This window comes from Camelus bactrianus, chromosome 3, assembly GCF_048773025.1.
Source record: "Camelus bactrianus isolate YW-2024 breed Bactrian camel chromosome 3, ASM4877302v1, whole genome shotgun sequence".
Classification (NCBI taxonomy): Eukaryota; Metazoa; Chordata; class Mammalia; order Artiodactyla; family Camelidae; genus Camelus; species Camelus bactrianus.
Genome location: NC_133541.1, coordinates 62200152 through 62226677, shown reverse-complemented (window position 1 = coordinate 62226677; position 26526 = coordinate 62200152). Strand labels below are relative to the sequence as shown.

Sequence of the window (26526 nt, the reverse complement as noted above, 5' to 3'; positions counted from 1 at the left end):
CTTTGAAAGAAAGAGTTATATTTAATGTCTAAGATTTTGATTTATTAATTTTTATTTCAGTTGACTGCTTAATGTCTAAATTCCACATTTACAATAAACTGAATTAGCATATATGTACTGATTGAAGAGTAGTAAGATATTCCAAAATTTCTACAAAGAACAGGTGTGTTTTGAAATAATGTGAGCCTAGCAGGGTTGAGGAAGCTGAATGTATCTAGTACTACACAGAGCCATAAGAAAATAAAAATATATTGCTGGCCAACTTTGGTGCTAAGATTGTGAGTTTTTAAAGTTAAGTATCAAGATAGACATAATAAAACCCTTAGAAATTACATTATATTAAGATGAAAAGATGAGATAAATAAATGAATCACCTAAATTCTTGTGGTAATTTTTAATATATTACCCCAATTTTCCTCTCTATAGACAAACATAATGAATAAACTCAACAAGTTACAATTGGTTAGATTCTAGTATCTTTAGGACAACTCATCCTTATGATTATTGGTATTCTACCATTGGCCCATTAATATTTAGATGATTTGGTTTTGAGCAGTATCTCTTTAAACAGCTTAAGAATTTTTGCCACTTTAGCTGAGAATAGTTTCAGAACAAATGGAAACCATTTTTGTTTTGATTGATATTGTTCTTTTAAATAGAAATTCAAACCACGGATTCTAGAACACTTGGATCAAAACAAAGCAGAGTGTGGTCTACTCAAATTTTGTCTACAAAGTCTATGCTATTACACATTAATTCAAGTTAATGTGGATATGTTTGGGGCATTTACTGTTTAACACAGTTATGTGTTAATGTCTGAGAAAGCTGGATTAGAATTACTTCAGAGTTCCATAATTTTTATGGTTGTTTTTATGTTAGTCAACTGTATTTTTTAAAAGTTAGCTCTGTTATCATCCATCTTCTTGTCAGTGACAGATAACATAGACAATGTAGAATACCAGGATGCAAAATATAGTAAGCTTTGGAAAACAACACATAATTTCTGTTGTTTATCTGCCTATCTATCTATCTATCTATCTATCTATCTATCTATCTATCTATCTATCTGCAAAATTTGTTTTATATATTACTACTAGATAAGCAACAACAGGCCAAGATTAAAATTTGGCCATGAACCAGCTACAAGATAAATCATTTTGCATATAGGAAATCCAAAGTGATTTCTTACGTGAGGTTGAGATACAACACATAAGGAGAATTTTGTCAGATACTAGGCAGGCATGCTACTAGAGTCCCAGGACTTAGATTACAAGAGAAGAAACAGTATGCCTTCTTGAAACATTTTATATATATGGGAATATGGCCAATGAAGGCAGATGTAAGGTAAGAAACCATAGGTTTTAACACTTGATTTTTCTCTTTAGTTTGTTCCAGGTCCTGAGAATGACTGAATAAGTCTTGAAGTTTGCCTGTTTGCAAAAGTCTGTCTGTATTGTCTGTCATCTATCCATGTATCTACCACAGAAACTTTAAATGTATACAAATATGAATTAATTGATATTGTCAGGACATACAGTATTTCATGTATATACATAAGTGATTTTTCCATATAACTGAAGCGTATCCCTATGTGAACTACATTTAAATACTCAGCAATTTGAAGAAAGAATGTCTTCAGAGTAGCTTCCAGAAATGCTTCTAGAACTTCCTAAAAATAATACATAGGCAATAATTATTTCCCGCTAACTCAGGGTTAGAAAAGTGCCTTGGTTCCTGATACACTGAAACTTGCAAGAGCCCTAGGAGTGTTTGTTCCTCCCTGAGGAGGTAAATTATGTTTGGTCTGTTTTGAGGGGCCCAAATGCTAGTTTTTTGGGGGAGAAGAGCAGGAATCCTTGTTTAGACCTCATGTCTAAACTTTGCTCTTAATGAGAGAAGTTGTATAGGTGGTGGGTAGGGGTAGTAGAGACAGAATAGGGTAACCGCTCCAAACTAAAAAAGTATTCATTTCCCACTCCATTGTTGTTTCCTTCATGCATAATTACTTGGCCAGAAAAACCAGAGAGAAAGGATACAAACCCTTCCTTGATCGCTGATATATTAAACATATGTTTTGTTTGTCGATTTTGTGACATCTATTTTGGCTGCTTGGAGACTTATGAGACTCTTGTTTATATTCTTGATAGGTAAGGCTTCTTTATTGTTTTCTATAGGTAAGGCTTCTGGATATCTGATGTGTTATTCTGATTATTTTAAGAGACTAAGTGATGCTTTAAAATCTAGAAGCTTGAGCTTTATTTCATTTGTCTGTGGAGAAAATGAGTGTTAAGTAGAATCAACTTTGTTACAGAGCTTTACCCACTCAAGTAAAATTTTGAGTTAGAAAATGAGTTGCAGACTTTCCAGAAAAGCTTAAACCAAACAATTTTCGTTGAAATTTGGGGCAAATAACTGTTAGTTCTTAGATCTATAAAAAGGAAAAATACCTGAGGTCAAAGCTAAAACCTAATTCAGATCACTCGTATTAAGCTCCATTTAAGAGGCTCATAATTTTTTCATTGAAGGAAAAGCTTTTTTTTTCCTGCTTCTTTATATAAAATACTCTGCTTGTTACGGAGATTTTGTTCTTTGGTCTAGTTTTTATAGCTGGAGCCAAATTGAATTGCCATTTTTAGAGCCAAACTTGTGATTGAATAAATTGAACCATTATTACTGGAAAGAGCAAAGAATGTTTTGAAGCTCTTGAGGTGTTGAAGACATAACATCTGCAAACAAAAAAATCAAAACTATTTTAATGTGTAATGATATGACTGGACACTTACTGAAATTGTTTTAATCAGAGCTGAGAGAAACAAACACATGAGATTTGAGCCCTTCCATGATAAGATAGGCAAATAGCTCACACACTGCTTTGTTAATGCTTTTGAGAAGACATTGCTTAGGACTGGGACAAGTAGGGTAGGATTTGAGCTTCTAAAACTACAGTGATTTTTTTACTTAGTTTAACATACTGTAATGAGAGACACAGAGGTCCTGTTTTGAATTATTAAGCTATTACTTTTGAATTTCATGTAGTCAGATATTGCAGGGTTTCCATTTAACATTTACTAAACCACTTATAGGATTTCCTTCTGGAACTGGCAGAACTCAGCTCGGGCAGGGAGCTGATAAAGTTGTAGCCCTGGATGAGAGTAAGAAATAAAATCTCTTTGCAATCCTGTCTTCCAGGGAGGATAGATAAACAAGTCCCTTAAAAAATGTATGTCTATTGTATTACTCTTTTAGTACTCTTTTGGCTGTTTTTTTCCCCCGTTACAGTGCATTTTGAGGACCTAATACCAGCTACTAAAAAGTTATGCTATACTAAAAACAGACATTTAAAACACTTAGGTAGTAGCTAGTATTCAAAATGTTATATTAATCTGAAATTAATTTCAGTGACATGAATATCTAAAGAACTGTTGAAGAATTGGTTGTATTATTTCCACTAGGCAATGTTCAAGGTGTAGGAAAGCAAACATGTAGCTACGTGCAGTTATTTCTCTGAAATACCTTTGGCTTGAAATTATTAGCCTATATCTGCCGATTCAAATAGCTGCTTAGAGAACTCAGGATGTGAAGACATCCCTCCTCTTGTAGTAATTTATTTTGTTTTAGCTTCACAGAATACAATTATTAATAGAAATATTCAGAGCTAATGTCTTATGTAAGAGACTTCTATTACACATTTATTTAGCTTCTAATAAACCTAGTGTAAAATTACAGAATTTTAGATTTGCAAAGAATTTCAAATGACCTATTACAATCATTTTTCTGCTTTTAAATAAGAGGGAGCATTCTAATCATTTGGAAAAACTGTTTATCTTTTCTTAAGTCTCCTGAGATATGTACTTTGTTTCAGTAATTTCCAAACAATACATCAAGTTGTGCTGGTAGATTCTATACATGTAATGGGCCTGTGGCCATTGTAAGTCCTTACTTGTAAGCACAGTTATGGGGGGGATTGGGGTATACTTGAGAGGAGTGATCTTTATCTTGCTTTTAGTCTATTGCTTTTTTGTCAGTTTCTTCCCCAATGCAACCTGATAAAACTTTAGGGAAATGAGAAATTTTCCTTTTCTTAAGAGTAGAAAAAATTAAGAGGAGCCTTCCTTTATGTTACCACTGGGCGATTTCACTTTCTCAAAATTTTTAGACTTTATGAATTTATATAAATCCATTCTAAATTCTTTGTGCTCCAACTGAGTCTTTTCTGGTCCTCAGAAAAGACAGGGAAGAGCTGCTCCCCATCACTCATAGCACAGCTCTCTGTGTACTTGGTGACTTTTGGCTTGTGGTTGATCTGCTGTGACAGAAGCAATGTGTGACTCATCAGGGGCTGCTCTTGAGTCAGCAAGTGATAAGCAGCTGGATTTATCTCCAAAAGACTTCTCAAGTCTGACACTCACACTCACTGGCTTAAGAGCATGGGAATGAACAACAGAGGATGATTTCAGGGGAGAATTTTTGTCCTCATCTGAGCCTTCAGATTATCTTGTTTTTAATTAAACACCCAAACCTCAAGTTTCTAAAAGTTTGACCCACTTACTTTCTGATATGAAAAGATGACTTCTAAGTAGTCCTACATTTCATATCGAGGGAGAGGACATGAGGAGGGACATAAGGAACACCAGAAAGGTTCTTTGTCAGTGGTGTGTCATCAGAACCAGAAATTCCTTTGGAAAGAGCAGAGATTAGTAAAAAGTGCTTTGGAGACAGATAGCTCTGGACTTGAATTTCTGCTCTTCCACCTAACAGCTGATGGAAATGTGGGAAGGAGAAGGTTGGAGATAGCAGAGGTGAGGTGCTAAGGACTGGGCTAGTCAAGATAGCCTTTGGCAATTGTGTGTGTGTATTGGGGAAAGTTGGGGTAACAGGAGACTCTGGACCATAGAAAGGTAAGGAATAATAGCACCAAAAACTAATACTAAAAATTTTCATAATGATAACAATAAAAAAAGGAAGTTAGAGTAAAGAATGTCTATCGATACACAAATGATTGGATTTACTCATTTTCTCTCTCTACATATGTATGCATGTATAAATTTATGTATATATATGTATGTATGTGTTTAAAATTTTTAATCTAATTTTATATGTATGTTTTCCCTAAGAACCTCTGCATACTAGGTATTGTATTAGTCATTGGGACTACAAAGACAAATAAGCTATGGTCTTAGTACCTTAAGATTGCACACTCCTTTGTATCTTTCAGGAAGTTTTTGCATACATCCTCAACAAGTTCTGACAGATACTCAGTCTTGGCAGAGTATGCAGGATCATAGGAATCTGCAGGGGAAGGTTTTACAGAGTGATGTCCTCTATCTTGAGCTGGTATTTTTCCATGTGACTTTGGAAAGAGTGTAGAAATAAAAACTCCAGAGAAATCATGACTACCACAAGTGAGGATTATTAGGTACCAGAAGGTATAAATGCATGTTGAAGGTGTTTCTATCTCTTTTCTAAACTGCCTTGGAAAAAAAAATTCTTGCTCCCTTGAGGAAGTGCCAGGATTTCTGTGAGCCCATTTGCAGAATCACATTAGCTGCATGTGTTAGTTGGGCACTGTATAGAGAACTCTTTTAAACAATTGTGAGGCCCACTCTCCTTCCAAGTGGTAAAGTCAGGAACCTTTCAAGCACTTCTGTGTGCTAATTATAATATAGATGTTACAGGGTTAATGAGCATTTTCAATTCTTCAAACAAGCTATGTAGATAGACACTCAGGAAGGCATTTTTCCAAATGAAGGGGAAATGGAGAAACAAATTTTGAAAAAAAAAAGTCATCAGAGATACTATCCATTATCATTAAATATAGATACACAGTACAGAGTGCAATTAATGTTATTTTTGATTCCTGGCAGAGCTTAAGACGGTGGTTTGTCCGACTGCTGTAGGACATCAGTGAGTGGGACTGGGCCTCATTAGGAAGGAGAAAGGAAGAACAAAACTGCCAACTCAAGAAATAGAGCCCTGTGATGCAGACAGTTAATGTACTTTGTCATGTAACACTGGGAACTGTAGATCTCCGTGGTCCTGAAGAGGATACAGGGAAAACAGGGCTCCCAGATAGGATGTTTAAGGGCATAGTGGTTCTGAATTTTAAGAGAGTTCAGTAAGGAGCAGTCTTTGAAAGACAGCCTTGAAAACTGAGTTTCACTTTAGCATTAACAGGTTCAAACAAGAAAGGTTGGTGAAATCTTTATTTCAAATGCATTGAATAACTAGTGTGACATATTTTAGGTATTTTGGGAAAAAATGACTCTGGTACAATTTCTTGCATAAGTATGTCTCTCTCCTTTGCACCCACATTGGTGTGAAGTACCCAAATTTTAAACAACAGCGAAAATAAAATCAAAGTCACTTTATTTTATACATTCTAAAATATGGAGTATATCCCATAAATCAAACCTGTCAATACTGGAACATAGAAATCATGCAGTATGAATTTATTTTTATCCTTTGTGTGTAAAAATATAATAAACTGAACATTCCATTATAAGCATTAAGTTATCATAATGTTTTTAAATTAATAATGGGCCCTAGGAATTTTGAGATATGAAGGACATTTTTATTCCTTAACAATACACTCATTTTTTCTGTTAATAACATTATTGTGTCTGCTTCTCATGGTTTTTCTGTCTTTACACGTGTGACTTCTTATTTTGAATATATTGCCAATATTGCCTGTAAAAGTTCCCCTTTTTACTTCATAATCACTATTTCTAGACTCTGGTGATTTTCAGAAACCAGGTAGCCAAGAATGTTACACTGTCAATAGAGTAAGAGTAAACTCTTGAATAAAGCATGAGATTATTTTGTGCCTTAAGTATATAAACTTTAAGACGTGGATTTTGTGACACTGATACTAATTTTGTTTCTCCAGACAACTTTTATTTACTTACTTTTTCTGGTAAAGCTGTATTCTGGACAGTTGAGCTTATTAGATAAGTTATACATAAGGTACACAACTGTATTTTAATTCTGTGGTTCTCTTTGCTTGGTTTTTGTTCCTAATAATGTTAGCTCTAATATTTTTATTCATAGCTTGTGTGAATTATCCCAAATAATATCTGAAAAAAATGGTACATGAAACCAGGAATATACTTTCCTTATATTATAGTTTCCTACAAAACTAAGCAAATCATCTTTGCTTTGAATCTCTTATTTTTATTTTTTTTGGATGCATGAATAAAAGTAAAAATAATAAGGAACCAATCTCAGAACTTCAACAATGTAACACTTAACAGTATTGAACTATACACTTAAAAATTTATTTTATCACAATTAAAATTTGTTTTAAAAAAGAATAAAAGTAAAATAAAGGCAGATAAACAAAGAAAATTACTTGAAATGTTCAATGATCCCACTCTAGGAAACACTCAAAAAAAAAAAAAAAAATCCCAACACGTTGCAGAGGTAATATAGCAGCATTGCCTCAGGAAAAAAGGTAAGAAAAATAGAACTAATAATAAAAGCATGTAAGCAAGACAACTCTATTTAATTACAGAATTTAGAATAATGCTTTAGGTACATTATTCCTGAGTAGCCATCATGACAGTAGCAATTATTTAACCACTGTGCCCAGAATCACTTTATTATAGTATTTCAATGATGCTGGAAGTTTTTAAGATGCTGTACAATACATATATTGTTAGAAAAATAAATAAGAACATCTTTCCGAACATCTTTTCCATACAGGTTTTGATAGGAGAATAACACAATTCAGAGTTTAAATGGAGAGAAAGAAATTATTGGAAAAAGAAAGAGTGAGATTTTATTGCAGAACAGTTAACTCTTAATTCTTTTTGCTACTAATAGGGGCATTAAAGTTATAAGAAAAGTCTTTAAAACAGATAAAATGACAATTAACTCTAAAGTTAGGAATGACTTTTGGATGAGAGTATGAGTGACATCACAATAAATGTACCCTGTCCTACATGAAATGTTAAAAAAAAAACTTGTAATTTTTCAAGTATTTCTAGACTTTAAAAACTCTGGCAAAAATGGCATAAAAATTTCCTTCACTCATTTTCACCGTATATTAACATCTTAACGTAACCATAGCACAATGATCAAAGTGTGGGAATTAATGTTTATGTATCACTACTAATCAATCTGTAAACCTCATTCATATTTTTCCAATTTTCCTACAATTTTCTTTTTTTTTTTTTTTTGGCAGGGGGAGGTAATAAGGTTTATTTTTAGAGGAGGTACTGGGGATTGAACCCAGGACCTCATGCATGCTAAGTGTGCCACTCTACTGCTTGAGCTATACCCTCCTTCCTCCTACAATGTTCTTTATCTGATCTAAGATCTAATCCTGAATCCCCAAATTGTATTTGTTTTTATAACTCTGTATTCTCTTCTAATCGGGCATTTCCCCAGTCTTAAAAAGAATACTAACCAGTATTTTGTAGAATAAATCTTAGTTTGAGTTTGTCTCACGTTGCTTCATGTTCAATTTTATATTATGCATTTTTGCCAAAAACAGTAGAGAACTGATTTTTGTGTCCTTCTCAGTGCATCATATCAGAAGATACTCTTTAACTTCTGACACTATAAAATGTTCCAGACTTATATTATGTTTTCCCTAGCCCAGTCCTGGTTACTTTTCTTGGAGAATGTCATTTAGAAACCAAAATCTGAGTGTTAGGCATGTTCATTACTACTACTTGGTAGTATCAGCAGCAACAGCAGACTTTGTACTGATACATCCAATCCTAATCCAAACCTCAAAGGTCTGTTCTGACCTTCTCCCTTAACTTGTTTTTATGTCCTTCCTATGACAAATGAGGTAGCTGTCTCTCCTACCCACAATATATTTAATTATTTGCTAAATCCTAGATTACACGTAACATATTTTCACAATTTTTAATCTATATTCATGTGAAAAACAAATTTGTTAGGATACAATATTTCTGTCTTTTCTCTAACAGTATTTAATGAAAAACACTGTTTTCCACAGATACTTAGGTTATTTATCCTAACCCCAATACGTTTATTTAATATTAAATAGAAAAATTGCATTTTCAGAAAGAAAAACAGTGTGACTGAGGATCATTTATATCTAAAAACAGAGTGAATGCATCTGAGTGGTTGGGGCTGTAGCAACACCCAATATTACTTATTTAATATTGTTTTTGGTTTTTACTTTTTTTCCCCAGCTACTGTATTGTCTGTATTAGATAATTTTTTTTTTTAAGCAAAAGCCCTGTAGTACTCAGTGTAAACTCTAATGGCCAAAAGCACATTTTCTTATTTTTCATTTTGAATAAATTATAATGAATATAATTTACAGAAGAAATTTTAATGATTAATTTGGAGAATTGGAAATAAGAATACAATTTATGTATTTATTTTGAATATATTTTTTTTCTGACTTTGAAAGTAATAAATCTTCATTGTATAAGCACTGACTGATAAAGAAAAACATTATAGAAGCTAGTAAAAATCATTTATTATCTTGTTACCTAGTGATAACCACTGTTAAAACCCTAATACATGTTCTCCACTTTTATATATGGTTGTATGGATATCTATATGTGTAGTTTTAAATTATACTCTTAACTTTATTACATTATAAGTATTTTCCTTGTCACTAAATATTCTTCAAAAATATGATTTTCTTTTTTTTAAACTTTTTTATTGAGTAATAGTCATTTTACAATGTTGTGTCGAATTCTAGTGTAGAGCACAATTTTTCAGTTATATATGAACATATATATATTCATTGTCACATTTTTTTTTTCGCTATGAGCTACCACAAGACCTTGTTTATATTTCCCTGTGCTATACAGTATAATCATGTTTATCTCTTCTGCATTTTAAAATCCCAGTCTGTCACTTCCCACCCCCCGCCCCCTTGGCAACCACAAGTTTGTATTCTATGTCTATGAGTCTGTTTCTGTTTTGTATTTATGTTTTGTTTTGTTTTGTTTTTGTTTTTAGATTCCTCATATGAGCGATCTTATATGGTATTTTTCTTTCTCTTTCTGGCTTACTTCACTTAGAATGACATTCTCCAGGAACATCCATGTTGCTGCAAATGGCGTTATGTTGTCAGTTTTCATGGCTGAATAGTATTCCATCATATAAATATACCACATCTTCTTTACTCAGTCATCTGTTGATGGACATTTAAGCTGTTTCCATGTCTTGGCTACTGTAAATAGTGCTGCTATGAACATTGGGGTGCAGGTGTCATTTTGAAGTAGGGTTCCTTCTGGATTTATGCCCAGGAGCGGGATTCCTGTGTCATATGGTAAGTCTATTCCTAGTCTTTTGAGGCATCTCCATACTGTTTTCCACAATGGCTTTCCTTGCTTACCTCTCCCACTCTTAATGATTTAGATGTCTTCTTTTACAATTTTGTGTTTATTCTTTTTGTAATTCATGGCAGTTATCTCCTTTCCAGTTATGAGTTTCTCATTTTTGTAGCATCCTGCTTCTTTCCTATTTAGAGTAGACCTGTCAATATTTCTTTTAGCATGGGTTTAGTGTTGCTAAACTGTTTTAGTTTTTGCTTGTCTGTGAAGTTCTTTATCTATTCTATTCTAAAGGATAGCCTTGCTGGATAGAGTATCCTAGGCTGCATCTTTTTTTCATTCAGGACTTTGAATATATCTTGCCATGCCCTTCTGGCCTGTGGTGTTTGTGTAGAGAAGTCAGCTAAGAGCCTTATGGGAGTTCCCTTGTAACTCACTCTTTGTTTTTCTCTTGCTGCCTTTAGGATCATTTTTTTATCCTTGACTCTGGCCATCTTGATTATAATATGTCTTGGTGTGGGTCTGTTTGGGTTCTTCCTGTTTGGGACCCTCTGAGCCTCCTGTACTTGGATATCTGATTCCTTTAGGTTTGGGAAGTTATCAGTCATGATTTCTTAAAATACCTCTTCAGTCCCCTTTGTTCTTCCACTTCTGGAATCCCTATTATGCATAGATTGGCATGCTTTATATTATCCCATAGGTCCCTTATATTTTCATTGTTTTTTATTTGTTTTTCTTTCAGCTGTTCTGATTGGGTGCTTTCTGTTGTCCTGTCTTCTAGATCACTTATTCGTTCCTCTGCATTATCTAGCCTGCTTTGTACAGCTGTTAGGTCAGCTCTCATCTCAGCAAATGAGTTTACTAATTCTACTTGGTTCTTCTTTATAGCTTCTATTTCATTTTTGACATATTTTATATCTCTAGACACTTTCTTTTAGTTCCTTCAGTACTTTGATCACTTGTTTTTTGAAATCTTGATCTAGTAGGCCATCAATGTCTATTTCCTGATTATGCTTTCAGGGGATTTCTCTTGATCTTTTAATTGGGAGTGGTTCCTCTGCTTCTTCATATTGCTCATATCTCTCTGGCACTGTGGCTTAAGGAGTCTCAGTTACCTAGTTCTCCTGGAGACGCTGTGCTCCTAATGAGTTTATTGAGAGGTCTTTGTGTCTTTGCCCTGTTTCACGAAGTCAGCTTGCTGTTTCCAGAGGCCCTCTGTTGGCGCCTTCTTCTGTGCTGCTCCCAGTGTCTGTTGGCTAGCAGATCGTGCCCCCTCCCAACACTGGGTCAGGTGCTGAGCTCTTATCTGGTGGGCAGGTGGGCTACTCCCCCTCCCGATGCCGCAGTCAGATGCTGCACTCAGGGGAGGCAGGTGGGCGGATCATGCCCCCTCCCAGCACCGTGGTCAGGTGCTGCATTCCTGCCAGAAAAGCAGGTTGCCACCCGCCCTTTCCCAGCGCTGGTCGCTTCACTGCTCTGTGCAGCTGCCCACTCTGCCTTGGGTCGGAGCTCCGAAGGTGGGCTCGGGGAAGACTGCAAAACGGCCCCGCCTCTGCTCTGGGCCAAATCTCAGCTCCTTGTTTGTCTTGGCAAGTTCTCTGAGGTGCCAGGCAGAAAGATCCTATCTGCCTCCAGCTGTAAACAAGTCTCAGTCCTGCCTAGGAGGTTGCAGAGCCCCTGGGTGCGGATTCAGGTCTCGGCCCCACCCCCACCCGGGTGCTGTGTATAGGAGAATATGGCAGCTGTGCCTGAGCCCTGCCTCTCTTCTCGTGAGAAGTGCCAGTAATGGCGGCGCAGGTCTGAGGAGACAAAGGCTACGGCGCCCCTTCCCCCAGGGCACACCAGCCGTGTTGCTTTGCTTTTTTTGCAATTTATGGGGGACTGAGGTTGTTCTGCTCCGTATCCCCTCCCAGCCATGGCGTGCAGCCCCCTGCAGTCCCCCGGGGCTGCCTCAGTGCAGCCACCCCAGTCCTCTGCCTGCCTCAGGCCGCCTACCCTGGCCCCAGCTGCTGGCTCGCGTCTCGGGCTGGGTGTTGCAGGGACCCTTTGTGTCCATTTAACTCAGTTCTGTTGGTCAAGGGGTCCTCAGGGCAGATCTGAGCCTTGGAGGTTCCCTCTCCGTCCCGCTGGCCTCTCCGTTGGAGAGGGGAGACCCAGCGAACGAGTGCCAGTCTTCCTTTGCCGCTCCCTCCCCGTGGGACCCGTCCCGCACTGTTTTGCTTTTTCTTCTTTCTTTTTTCCTATCGGATTTTTGGCGTCTTTGTCTTTTGAAGAGGGCGATGTTCTATCGGAGTTCGGCAGGTGCTCTGGTTGGCTGAGTGGGTCCGTAGATGTGAGTTTTGGTGTATTTGTGGGAGAGGGTGAGCTACAAGCGTCCTTCTACTCCGTCATCTTGCTTCCTTCTCAAAAATATGATTTTCAATGGCTGAATATTTTTCCATCAAATACCATCATTTATCTAGCTGTACTCCTAGTCATGAAGTTTGAGGCAGTTCCCAATTTTTGTGCTTTTATATAAAGAACTTCATTGCCTTGCCTCTTAATAAAACTTTACATGGAGTTGATGGTGAAAAAAATGTTAGTGCTTTTAAAATGTTGTTAACAAAAAAATAGGACCTCTTCAGAAAAAAATTAGCAACAAATTTTTTGTGAATGAATGGAAGAAAGGGAGGAAATGGGAAAGGACAAATTCACACCAGACGGAATATATGGTAAAGTTGTTCTGCCCTGAGAAAATGGGTGATAGAATGTGTTGCCACTTAGCACAAATTTTCTGCAAAAGAAATTTTACTGGGTCCATCCGTTAGTTTTTGCTGTGTAACTAGTAGCTTAAAACATTATACTATAAAAAAGTTTTCTCACAATTCTGTACCTAGGTGGGGCAGTTTTTCTCATCAGGGCTGGCTTGGGCTTGGACTGGATTGTCTGGGATGGCTTCAGTCATGTATCTGGTGCTTCAGAAAGAACATGTGGTGTCTCTCCCCATATGGTCTCTCATCTGTCAATGAGGCCATCCTGGGCTTATTTACATGATATCAGAGGCCTCCTGGACTGTTTATGAGAGTCCTTTGAATTTTTCCCATATTGCTTATCAAAGAGTAGGAAAAAATAAATACCTAAGTTTGTTGGAGGACAGTCTGTTCATGAAATTGTCTCATTTCAGTTGTTTTAAGACTTGGAGCTTCTTAGGGAAAGTTCTGATAAGCAAGCTTCAGGTCCAGATATTCTCATTCAGTAGGTTGCAGTGGGGTCTAAGAATCTTACTCAGAGTAAGTAGGATAGTCTGATGTAGGTAGGCCAGATTTTAAGAAAATTGTTCCAGGCTATGACTCAGTGTATCATGAAAGCGCAAGAGAAATCCATGAAATACATGTGAATGTTAGATACAAAGATTTAAAAACTGATAATCTTGACTTGAAAAGGAAAAGTTGTGTCCATTGCATTCTTTTATTTAAAAAAAAAATTCCCTTCTCTCCTTTTGTTGTCGCTCACACTTCCACAAAAGTGAGATAGGCCAGATTGGAAAGGCCTTGGATCTAGAGAGTGGAAGTGACTCAGAGCTGAATGAAAACCAGGAGTCAAAACTCAAGAGCAAGACTAGAGGTCTATTTCTTATTTGGGGGAAGTATATATGGATTATAAAATAAGGAAATCATTCCAAAAGCAAAATTCAAACAAATAAGTAAACAAACTCTTAGGGATGAAGGTACTTTAACCATGGACTGAAGAGGGTTCCAGATGTGGCATATAGAGATAAGAGAGAAAAAATAGATGATGGATGGTGATCTAAGCATTAAAACTGCTAGATTAAGAAATTTTACAGGTAGCTATAAAGCATGCAGTTAGTGGAATATTAGGATTCAGGGTCAGAAAATCCAATACTTTGTGGAATGTGGTATTGGTTGGAAAGAGTTATCCAGTTCTGGAATACCAAGGTCAATGTAAAATTAGAAGTAAGAATGCTTCTTAGTTCTGATACATCAAATTACTGTCATAAGGCTTTTTATATATTCTCCTTTCTTAGGACCAAAGGCTGACTTCTATGATTAGAGAGGCATGGGAAAGAAAATCATAGAGAAGGACATTCCCTTAGGATATTTGTCTGTTTTGTTTCAGGTGTATAACTCTAATCACATAAGATTAAACCAGTCCAGTGTTAACTTTTTTCTTTAATCACTTTTTCCAACCATGTCAAGCAAGAATGGTTAATCATTCTATTTCTGTTATGGCCAGTATTGCTATTGATAATTGGAGTATGACTACTTTTCTACATGACTTATCTAAACTACTGGTCTCCACTTCTTGAGGCTGGGAGCTTTATTTATTTTACTTCTCCATTGTATGACACAGGGCTGAACATAGGAGAGTTTAACAAATGCTTTATGAATATGTGAAAGAAGAGATTAATTTAAAGAAGGGAACTTGAAGAATTTAAAGCTTTTGAGACTGAGATCTCAGAAGACTCAGGGCTTAAAAGGAAGATACTCAAAATGTATGAAATATATTACTGAAGAGAATAACCACAATTATATCTTTGGTCCATTTTTAAATTGGATTGTCTATTATTTTTTATTTTTTTAACTTTTTTTTATTGATTTATAATCATTTTACAATGTTGTATCAAATTCCAGTGTAGAGCATAATTTTTCAGTTATACATGAACATATATATATTCATTGTCACATTTTTTTCTCCATAGGCTACCATAAGATCTTGTATATATTTTCCTGTGCTATACAGCATAATCTTGTTTATCTGTTCTACAATTTTGAAATCCCAGTCTATCCCTTCCCACCCTCCGCCCCCTTGGCAACCACAAGTTTGTATTCTATGTCTGTGAGTCTATTTCTGTTTTATATTTATGCTTTGTGTGTGTGGTTTTTTTTTTTTTTTTTTTTTAGATTCCACATATGAGCGATCTCATATGGTATTTTCCTTTCTCTTCCTGGCTTACTTCACTTAGAATGACATTCTCCAGGAGCATCCATGTTGCTGCAAATGGCATTGTTGGTTTTTATGGCTTAATAGTATTCCATTGTATAAATATAGCACCTCTTCTTTATCCAGTCATCCGTTGATGGACATTTAGGCTGTCTCTGTGTCTTGGCTATTATAAATAGTGCTGCTATGAACATGAAGTAGGGTTCCTTCTGGATATATGCCCAGGAGTGGGATTCCTGGGTCATATGGTAAGTCTATTCCTAGTCTTTTGAGGAATCTCCGTACTGTTTTCCGCAGCGGCTGCACCAAAGTGCATTCCCACCAGCAGTGTAGGAGGGTTCCCCTTTCTCCACAGCCTCTCCAGCATTTGTCATTTGTGGATTTTTGAATGATGGCCATTCTGACTGGTGTGAGGTGATACCTCATTGTAGTTTTGATTTGCATTTCTCTGATAATTAGTGATATTGAGCATTTTTTCATGTGCCTATTGATCGTTTGTGTGTCTTCCTTGGAGAATTGCTTGTTTAGGTCTTTTGCCCATTTTTGGATTGGATTGTTTGCTTGTTTCTTATTAAGTCATGTGAGCTGCTTATATATTCTGGAGATCAAGCCTCTGTCGGTTTCATCTGCAAAAATTTTCTCCCATTCTGTAGGTTGTCATTTTGTTTTACTTATGGTTTCCTTTGCTGTGCAGAAGCTTATAAGTTTCATTAGGTCCCATTTGTTTATTCTTGCTTTTATTTCTGTTGCTTGAGTAGACTGTTCTAGGAGAACATTTTTGAGATGGATGTCAGATAATGTTAGATAATATTTTGCCTATATTTTCTTCTAGGAGGTTTATTGTATCTTGTCTTATGTGTAAGTCTTTGATCCATTTTGAGTTGATTTTTCTGTATGGTGTAAGAGAGTGTTCTAGCTTCATTGCTTTACTTGCTGCTGTCCAGTTTTCCCAACACCACTTGTTGAAGAGACTGTCTTTATTCCACTGTATATTCTTGCCTCCTTTGTCGAAGATTAGTTGACCAAACGTTTGTGTGTTCATTTCTGGGCTCTCTATTCTGTCCCATTGGACTGTTTTTGTACTGATACCATGCTGTCTTGATGACTGTAGCTCTATAGTATTGTCTGAAGTCTGGGATAGTTATTCCTCCAGCCTTTTTCTTTCTCTTCAGTAATGCTTTGGCAATTCTAGGTCTTTGATGGTTCCATATAAATTTTATTATGACTTGTTCTAGTTCTGTGAAATATGTCCTGGGTAATTTGATAGTTATTGGATTAAATCTGTAGATTGCCTTGGGCAGTGTGACCATTTTATCAACATTGATTCTTCCAATCCAAGAGCATGGGATATCTTTCCATTTTTTAAAGTCTTCTTTAATTTCCTTCCTCAGTGGTTTATAGTTTTCTGTGTATAATTCTTTTACCTCCTTGGTTAGATTTATTCCTAGGTATTTTATTACTTTGGGTGTTATTTTAAAAGGAATTGTTTTTTTACTTTAGTTTTCTGTTGATTCATTGTTAGTGTAAAGAAATGCAACTGATTTTTGAACGTTAATCTTGTAACCTGCTACCTTGCTAAATTCTTCGATCAGCTCTAGTAGTTTTTGTGTGGATGGATTGTCTATCTTTTAAAATTTATTTGTATTTACATATTCCGGATCAAGTCCCTTGTCAGATACATATATTAACAATATACTTTCTCACCCTGTGACTTTTTAAAAAAAAAAAATCAGACCTGAAAGAGTATACATTGTATGATTTTGTTTTATAAAGTTCAAAAAAGCAGACAAAACTTACCTATTGTAATAGAAATCAGATTAATACTTACCTTTGGTGGATGAGGAAGTGAGAATGACTGAGAAAGTGCAAGGAAGTTTCTGTGGTGTTAGTAATATTCTACATTTCAATCTGGATGGAGGTTCCATTTGCACATGCTTTTCAAAAATTATGCAGTATGTTTAATATTTGTGTATTTTATGTTGTATCTCAGTAAAAAGTAAAAGTCAAAAAAGAAATTAAGTGCATGAAAGAGCCTTTTAAACAGACATGCTTTCAGTCACTGTCAAAGGAAGGAAGCTAAATCATTTAAATGAGGGGAAAACAGACTTGGATGTTTTATGAGTGCTCTCTCTCTAGTAGGAAATAAGTGTGGCCCTAAACTAAGCAGCTATTTTGGATAATTTAGATTTACTAACCATCATCATCTGTTAACCATTCAGATTTACCACATAGGGGTATCTAAATAGTCTGTTGAGGGGATCACATCAGCCAAAAGGACTGTGCTTGTTGCATTCTGGTTAATTTGGCTTCTTGAGGCATACCATAAATCATGAGGTGTAAGCAAATTTTCAGTCATTAAACTACTTCCAGTTAGCACTCTGCAGGAAAATCTTTTTTCTTTTTTTCCCTCTTACTTAAAATTGGGTTTAAAACTCTTCAGTATTTATTACATCCAACTTGTGATCCCAAATGGAAATGTTCTTTAGCCTTGATTACAATAATCTGTAGAACTCTTTGCCTAAATGGAGAGTCTGGTTAGATTTCTTTTCTAGGTGACTGCTCTTCTATTTATTTAAAGGGAGGAAGATGCATAAAGTTTTACAGTGACAACATCTTTTTCTTGTGTGGTCCCTGTGTATATATCATCACACAATATTTAACCACTTTCTAAAATTTTTCATTCTAATTTTAAAGAGTTGTAAAGGATATAATTCCCAGTTTATTGTAAGTATTAACATTGTAAACCAAAATTATAGCATCACTCTTTTAAAAGTATCCAGTAGAATGTAACTGCAATGATATCAAACCAACATCATCCATTTAAAAAAAAGAACAGTGTCTTAATAGTTGGAGATTTTTTTCCTTGAACTCATACTGCCTTCCCATTTTCCCCAAAGGATTTAACCTAATATAATACACTTTTATGCTTGAAAATGTTTTATTGTATAATTATCTTAATTTTTAGCAACATAAATATTTATATTAACTGAGATTAAAATCTCTATTTCCTGTGACCATGAAGTGTAAACGTTGAACTTTTTCACGACTGAATTATCATTACAACTATTATTGCTGCATAATTAATCAAATCAGTATGCAAATTTATAAATCTTGAAAAAAGTAATTATTAAAATTTAAAGGTTTTTTTTCTGGGGGGTTAAAGGCATTATGTATTCATAGATGTATCTTATTTATTAATAGAATGAGACAAGTTTTACATCTATTCTACTTGTATTTTTTTGTGGTTAAAAACACTGATAAATATTTTCACATAAATAAGTAGATGGAAATAACATTTATTTTTTAATAGGAATGTCACTATTTTTAATTCATTAGTCAAATGTCAAAAATTATATAGTGATGTATCATTTAAATTATATTTCAATCATCAGCTTGATCTGGACTTCCTTCACTTTCACTGTAAGCAGAGTGTTAGAAGTCATCTGATTTACAAAAGGACTACCCAGGCATTAGTAATTTCCTTTCTCAGAACCATAAATGCTTTTCAAGTGACATCTATTACTGTTACTTTTTGACGTAAAGGCATCTTGTTTAACTCGATGTACTCAGAAAGTGTTGGTGAAATAAAAATATCATTTACTGTAACACATCCATGCAAGTTTTTTGATAAAGGCCTTCTTTCTTATAAAGTATTTTAAATATAGTTCTATCAAACTTTTAACTGTGGGCTTAACTCTTTCTGTTCATGGAAAATGTTCACCTTATAACCTAATTGGAAATATAAATTTCCATTGTCAAATAAATCAGCCAAGGCAGACTTACTTCCTGTCACAAAATGTCTGCCTTTGTTTTTCAGTTTTGAAAACATTGGTGTGTTCTTACGATAACCACATTACTTCTGATTTCCAGAGTGATTCTGATGAATAAATAAGAGATTATTTCAACATGTCTTTGTTACTTGGATTCAGTAAGGTGGTTGTACATTTAATATCTTGTGCCCGAGCTCTCACAAGACTTCTCCCTCAGGAGTGTTGTCAGTATGCAGGGGAGGGACAGGGTAACAAAAATTGTCTTCACTCCTGCTGCCCTACTCACAGTATATCTCAATTTAGGTAATTTTAATGTGGGCCATATTATCCTGTCTTTAATTTTACTCTTAGCCGTTTATGGAGATAGGTATAATAAAAATAAGGACAGACAGAAAGCCGTATCATGTGTTTACTGTGCCTTGATTTAAGAAGTCTTTACAGATTTCTTATTTATTTATTTATTCATTATTTTTATTTTTATTTTTTATTTTTCATTTTTTGTGGGGGAGAGGTCATTAGGTTTGTTTGTTTATTTATTGGAGGTACTGGGGATTGAACCCAGGACTTTGTGCATGCGAGGCACCTACTCTACCACTGAGCTATACCCTCCCCTACAGATTTCTTAATATCAGTATTTCAGGTTGTTCCTTTGTGCACCAGGGAAGTTTATACTTCAAGGCAGTGCACCGTGGTGAGATTCAGGATGAAAAGAGACAAGTATGCCTTTCCTTTTCAAAGTAGGAGAAGAGTGATTATCAGAGGGCAAATGGGGAAGGAGACTATGTTAAATTCCCAGAATGATTTCTCTGATAAGACTATGTTCATTTCCTGTTTGAAAATAATACATGTATATGCACAAATATGCATGTGAATTACATGTATGAAAACAAATTAGCTAAACTAATTTTGAATGTCAGCCTTTTTAGTATTTAAATTTGGCAGATGAAAGACAGAACTTTGTTATTTTATTATTCTTTTAAATTGACAAGGAGGTGTGAACATACTTATATTTCCTTTTTTTTCTTTTACCCCTTCAATTTTTTAAAATACTTTATCTTTTAGATCAGTTTTAGGTTCACATCAAAATTAAGAGGAAGTTACAGAGACTTCCCTTATACTCCCTATATTCATTACAACTGATGAACCTACACATTTTATCACTTAAAAGTCTACAGTTTACATTATGGTTCATTCAGTATTGCACATTTTATGCATTCAGTCAAATGTATAATGACATATATCTATCATTATAATATCATACAAAGTATTTTCACTGCCCTAAAAATCCTCTGAGCTTTGTCTGTTCCATTCTACCTCCCACCCCCTGCAACTACTGATCTTTTTACTGTCTCCATAGTTTTACCCCTCCTTCCAATTTTTTGTATATGCCAGAAAATCATAGGATGCTATAATATTTCAACAGATCTGAAAGTTAGGAGAATGACTTACAGAGTTAAAACTAAAAATCCTGTCTTTTCTGAATAGGTTACCTGCTGTCTAGCTAGAGACTAAGGTAGGAGAATTCATGGGAAATAGAATCTGTTTGAAACTTAAATAAGGACATCCAAAATAGCATTGGATTTAGTACTTTGAAGAATTTAGGTTATGAATAAAAAAGAAAGGAATGTAGATGCAACTTTTGCCTCTTTTTATTTAAAATTTTTGATATATAAATCAAAGTCTTAACTCCAGTGGTTACTGCATACTTGATTGGAGATAGAGGAGAAAGTATCAGAAAGAAATAAGAAAATACTTGCATAAAAATATGGCTTATTAACTTGAATTCATGGTAGTATTTTTTTTTAAAGTGTGCTAGTTTAAAAGTAAAAGCTATAGAAGTCCATTTAAAAATTAGGAAAAGAGCAGAAAGAAGAATTAGATATTACTCATAACTACAACACTTAGAAATAGTCACATAATACTTTTTTCCAGTTACTTGTCCATGCATGTATATTTTCATTTAGTTGAAACCATCTTCCATATACAATAAGACTTGTAACACCTTTCATTTATCATCATATCTTGTCATATAGCTAAACATTTTGGAAACATAGTTTTGGTAACTATATAGTATGCCATCACACAGATGCATCAAAATTTAGGTCATTTTAAATTTTTGCTCTTGATAACATCTGCTGTGATGAATATCCTTTTCTATATATCTTTTCTAGACTTCTGTTTTTTTCTTAGGATAGAATTTTAGAAATGTGATTTTTAGAGTAAAACAGGAGACTTTAAAAGCTTACACTGCTGATTTGTTTTACAGAAAGGATGCTCAAATTGACAGGTCACCACCAGTTTGAGAGAACAATCATTTCTCTGTGTCCTCTCAAGCACTGAGTATTAGCTTTAAAAAGTCTCTGCTATGTAGGTGAAAAAGGGCACCTCATATTGAAATGCATATTATTCCTAACTCATTTGCTAATTCTTCTCTCACTCTCTTAATTGGTTAGGTTTTATAAATATTGATAGATATTACCTGCAAAAGTGTGGAGATTGTGTAAACAAAACAGTATACCTAAAACTCCCCAGAATTTTGGTACAGATATAATGTAGATCTAATAATTCTGAAATATGATTTTCTTTTCAAGTATTGTTAATTTCAGTAAAGTTTAATGTTGAAATTTCTTGTCTCTTTCTTTTTAATGGTAATTTTTTCCTTCCATACATGCCAAGTTTCTCTAAATGTCTTTTTAATTTAATCTTACATGTTAATACAATTAATAATACTTGTATTACAATGTGATAGGCAGACTGATGCTCCCCAAAGATGTCCATGTCCTTATCCAGTCATCTGTCGATGGACATTTAGGCTGTTTCCATGTCTTGGCTATTGTAAATAGTGCTGCTCTGAATATTGGGGTGCAGGTGTCTTTTTGAAGTAGGGTTCCTTCTGGATATATGCCCAGGAGTGGTATTACTGGGTCATATGGTAAGTCTGTTCCTAGTCTTTTGAGGAATCTCCATACTGTTTTCCGCAGTGGCTGCACCAAAGTGCATTCCCACCAGCAGTGTAGGAGGGTTCCCCTTTCTCCACAGCCTCTCCAGCATTTGTCATTTGTGGACTTTTGAATGATGGTCATTCTGGCTTGTGTGAGGTAATACCTTATTGTAGTTTTGATTTGCATTTCTCTGATAATTAGTGATATTGAACATTTTTTCATGTGCCTATTGATCATTTGTATTTCTTTCTTGGAAAATTAGATGTCCTAATTCTTGCAACATGTACATACGTTACTATACATAAGAAAGGGGAATTAAAGTTGCAAGTGGAAGTAAGGTTGCTAATCAGCTGACCTTATTTTAGAGCAATTATCCTGGATTACTTGGGTGGGCCCAATTTAATTACAAGAGTCCTTAAAAGTGGAAGGAGGAGGCAGAAGAGGTCAGAGGAATGCAATGTGAGAAGGACTCTGCATTGCTGGCCTTGAAGATGGAAGAAGGGACCCATGGATCAAGGAATGGGCATCTTCTAGAAGCTCGAAAAAGACAAGGAGATACAGTGTCCCCTGTAGCCTCCAGAAAGGAATGCAGCACTGCTGACATTTTGATTTTAGCTCATTGAGACCTGTGTCAGACTTCTGACCTATAGGAATATGATAGTAAATTTGTGTGGTTTTAACTCATTAAGTTTGTGATAATTGCTTACAGCAGCAATGGCAAACTAATACATAGACAAACACTTTTGTGGTTCATTACTTGTCTGGAATATTAAAAACTTACTTGATTGATAAAAATTTTCTCATTTCATTATCATTCAATTTTGAAATTTTTTTGCCAAAATACTGATTGATATATTTACTACAATTAGATTTTACAATTAGATTTTTTTCTCAATTGACCTTAGTAATATAAAACAGATGTTTACTTATTAATATCACTTTATATTTTTATCCACATTATTTATGATTTTCATTTTATGTAATTATCAAAATCCATTACTTTTATTATTTCAGTTGCCTTTGTGGAGTTGGCTCACATTACTAATTTTAATTCCTTTACATTTTTACTGAATAGAATTGAAGGCTAATATCTCAAAAAATGAAGGATAATACTCATATTTTTCTCCTCTCCTGAATCATGCCAGATGACTTTTCACATGAATATTTCTATTAAAATGTCCATGATATTTGGGCTTCTTCAGGGTCTGAATTTAAAAAAAATCTCTGCTAGTCCAGTTATTTATTCAGTAAACATTTATTGAGTGCTATAATATGCCAAGCTTTTTGTAAAATGTTTATGATACAATGGTAAGACCAGTTTCTCCTCTTAAGGAAGTTACAGTTGTATCAAGACAAATGTACCAATTAGGATAATGGCAGGCTAGACTTATGGTCAACTTGCAAAACAAAACAAAACATGGGGAGCCCCCATTTTCTTTCCTCTGAACCACTGTAAAATTTTAACTCACCTGCCATCTTCCTGCCTGATTTACGTATACCCCTTTCTTAAGAGAGAAATCAGACTAATTCACTAGAACATAAGTCAGATCATGGCAGTCCTCTTCTCAGATACCCCCAGTGGCTTCTTGGCTCACAGTAAATGCTAGAGTCCTAAGGCTGAAAGGTGAAAGGCCTCACATGTCTGCCTGTCTCTCCTCACCATGCTGACCCTGACCACCCAGCTCTAGGCATATGGGCATCCCTTTCAGTTTTGAACACATTCAAGCATGTTTTGGCCTCAGACTTTCTGCACTTGCTGTTCTCTCAGTCTGGAGCACCCTTCCTCTGGGCATACACCAACCATGTTTCCTCACTTCCTTGTGATTGCTACTTAAATGTCACTGTATCATTAAAGCTTTCCATAACTATCCTATTTAATAGCAGTTACCCAATGGTCAGGATGTCATGCCCTAACCACCCCCAGCCTGCTTTATTTTTCTGCCATCTTGTATTTTACTGTTCCCTGTGGCATATTATGTGCTTTATCTCTCTTTCTGCCTCCCTTGGTAGGTAATCACTAGGAGGCATTATAGCTAATGTGATCATTGTTGTATTTCCATGGATAGAATAGTACTTGGCACATATGGATGCTCAAATATTTGTTGAATTAATGATTGAATGAGGAGAATCTGATTCAATTTTGGGATTCAAAAGGATTTTCTTGTGAAAGTTATCCATGAAATTAGTTCTGAAAGATGACAAAGAGTGACTTTGAAAGGAGAGGAAAGGGTATTCCAAGCAGAGGAAAAGGCAAGCAGCAAGGCAAGAAGCCACTAGACTTCCCCTGTCACAAGTATAATTACCTTCCAAAGATGTTAGACTGTAAATGGATTAAATTTATATCAGGGATACTGAGCCTCACCTCCAAGAGAACCTGTAAATTGTTTTATGTGCACGTCTTATCTTCTAAACTCACAAAGGCAATTTTTTTCTAGTATCAATGAAAAGAAGATGAACATTGAAGATGAATAGACAACCTATCCAAGACAATAGAAGTGTAATGGTTTTTTATAGGATGAGTGAAAGGACTAAACTTGCCCAGGTGTGTTCATAGTACTATGGTTTTGGTATGGAGGGACCTCAGAGGAATTGAGACTAGCTTGGGAAAAGCTTTCCTATTATTTGAACAAAATATTTATTTTTGCTTCTGGCTCAGTGTTTCTGATTTCAAATTTCAAACAAAATTTTAGTGACAGTTCTGCTTTACACTGCCTTTGTAAGTTTTATAGATATTCAAATCTAGGGAATGGTAGAATATGTCAGTAACTCCTACAGAAGATAAAGGAGAGGGAATCTTTGAAAAGCAGTCACTCAAGGCTGAGAGTGTTAGATGCAATGTTAGATGATACATAGAATTACAGAAACATAGTATGGTATAGTCATTGCCTTAAGGATAGTTAACAGTTTATTGAGAGGAGTGAAATGAACCATAATGATGTTAATGTCAAAGTCAGCACATATTGTGGGTATACTATATCCAAGCACAATTATAAGTGATTTCATAGAGTAATTATTTAGTATTTATAACAGCCTTATGGGATAATTACTATTATTATTATTATTTTACAGATGAGGAAGTTAAGGTTTAGGGAGACTAAGTAACTTGCCCGAATTCACAAAACTGGGAAGCAGTAGAGCCAGTACTTGAACCCTGATCTGCTGACCTCCAAGCTCATATACACCATTTTTACCTGAAAATACAAAATTACATATTTTAAAGAAATATATAAATGAGTTTCAAATGGGAATATATACAAGCAATAATACATGCAATGCAATAATAATATAAGCAACTGAGTATATAATATGTACATATATGTAATACTGCTTTATTATTGGAGCAATTAAAAACAGCCTTTGTTCTTGTGCTTTGACTAATCTCAAATACTAAAATGCAGAAATTACTAATATTACTCTATATTTAATTATCTTTTAGGGAGTGGGTGAAAAGTTTTAATGGTTTTATCAGACTTTCCTTTTTCCTGAGAAGTCAGAAAAATCAACTTTTTTCCCAAAATGTATTTACTTTCCTTTATTACTTTTATATTGAGTAAAATCTGTTATTAAGGAATTTAATGCGTATAGTACTCTGGGTTGACATCTATCTTTTTAAATAAGCCACTTTGTAAAAATTTGGCATTTAGAAAGGTGCATTAACTTTTTCAGGGCCCCGTTTAGTGCTCTGCTCCAGTAATTTACTGGTCTGTGATACATCCTGCAGTACTTTGCTGGCAAAGTGAAGAATGTCATCTGTTAAAGCTCCAGAGACTATGCTGGCTTCTGTAGAAGCATAATGACTTAAAACAAAACAAAACAAAACAAAACAACAAAAAAAACACAACTCTGGAGATTCTGCTGAAGTTTTTTTGCAAATAATCCTCAGTATTTGTTTCATAAACAGACTCTGTAAAAGTCTGTTTCTGAAATTCCTAAAAATTTGACAAAATCTCATTAACTTGATGTCAATATTTTAAAACCAGTTCTAATTTGAAGACTAATTCCCAAGTCACCTAAATTGAATTATCTGTACAAATACAATATTGGAAATTTGGCCCTAGTGCAAAGTACCTCTAGAAATAGTTAATAACGAGCAACTGTTTTTTTAAAACTCTGGAAACAGAGTTAACTCACAATTTGTAAAGCACCTAGCAAAAAGCAGAAAGGAAGAGGATTAAAGCAGTGTTTACATTTAAATTTTTTCCTTTGGACTCTTTTTTTCTAATCCCTTGTCAAATAGTAATTTGTGTCAATAGCTAATGGTTCGCCTGAAGGAGCAATCTCTTTGTGTTGGCTTGGGTCACTTTAAATCAAATAATGTTCAATCTTTCTCTTTCTCTTTTTCTCTTTCTCTCTCTCTTTCTCTCTCTCTCTCTCCCCCCACCTTCCTCCCTTCCTTTCTCCCTTCCTTCCTTCCTTTCTTTCTATTGAGTTATAGTTAGTTTACAATGTGTCCATTTCTGGGGCACAGCACAGTTTTTCAGTCACACATGAATATACATATATTTGTTTTCATAATCTTTTCATCATGAGCTACTACAAGATCTTGACTATATTTCCCTGTGCTATACAGTATAAACTTGTTTATCTATTCTATATATACCTGTC

At 35.0% G+C, this 26526-nt stretch overlaps 1 long non-coding RNA gene and 1 other non-coding gene across 2 annotated transcripts in view; one reads left to right on the top strand and one right to left on the bottom strand.

Moving 5' to 3' along the window:
• The first annotated feature begins 2014 nt into the window (after positions 1-2014).
• Positions 2015-26526, top strand: part of LOC123618926 (uncharacterized) — a 566149-nt gene continuing 541637 nt past the window's right edge. The window contains exon 1 of the long non-coding RNA XR_012505516.1: positions 2015-2147. This is a non-coding gene — a long non-coding RNA (uncharacterized LOC123618926). The remainder of the gene's footprint in view (positions 2148-26526) is intronic.
• Positions 19517-19589, bottom strand: TRNAA-CGC (transfer RNA alanine (anticodon CGC)). Its single transcript has one exon. It is a non-coding gene; the product is annotated as a tRNA-Ala (tRNA).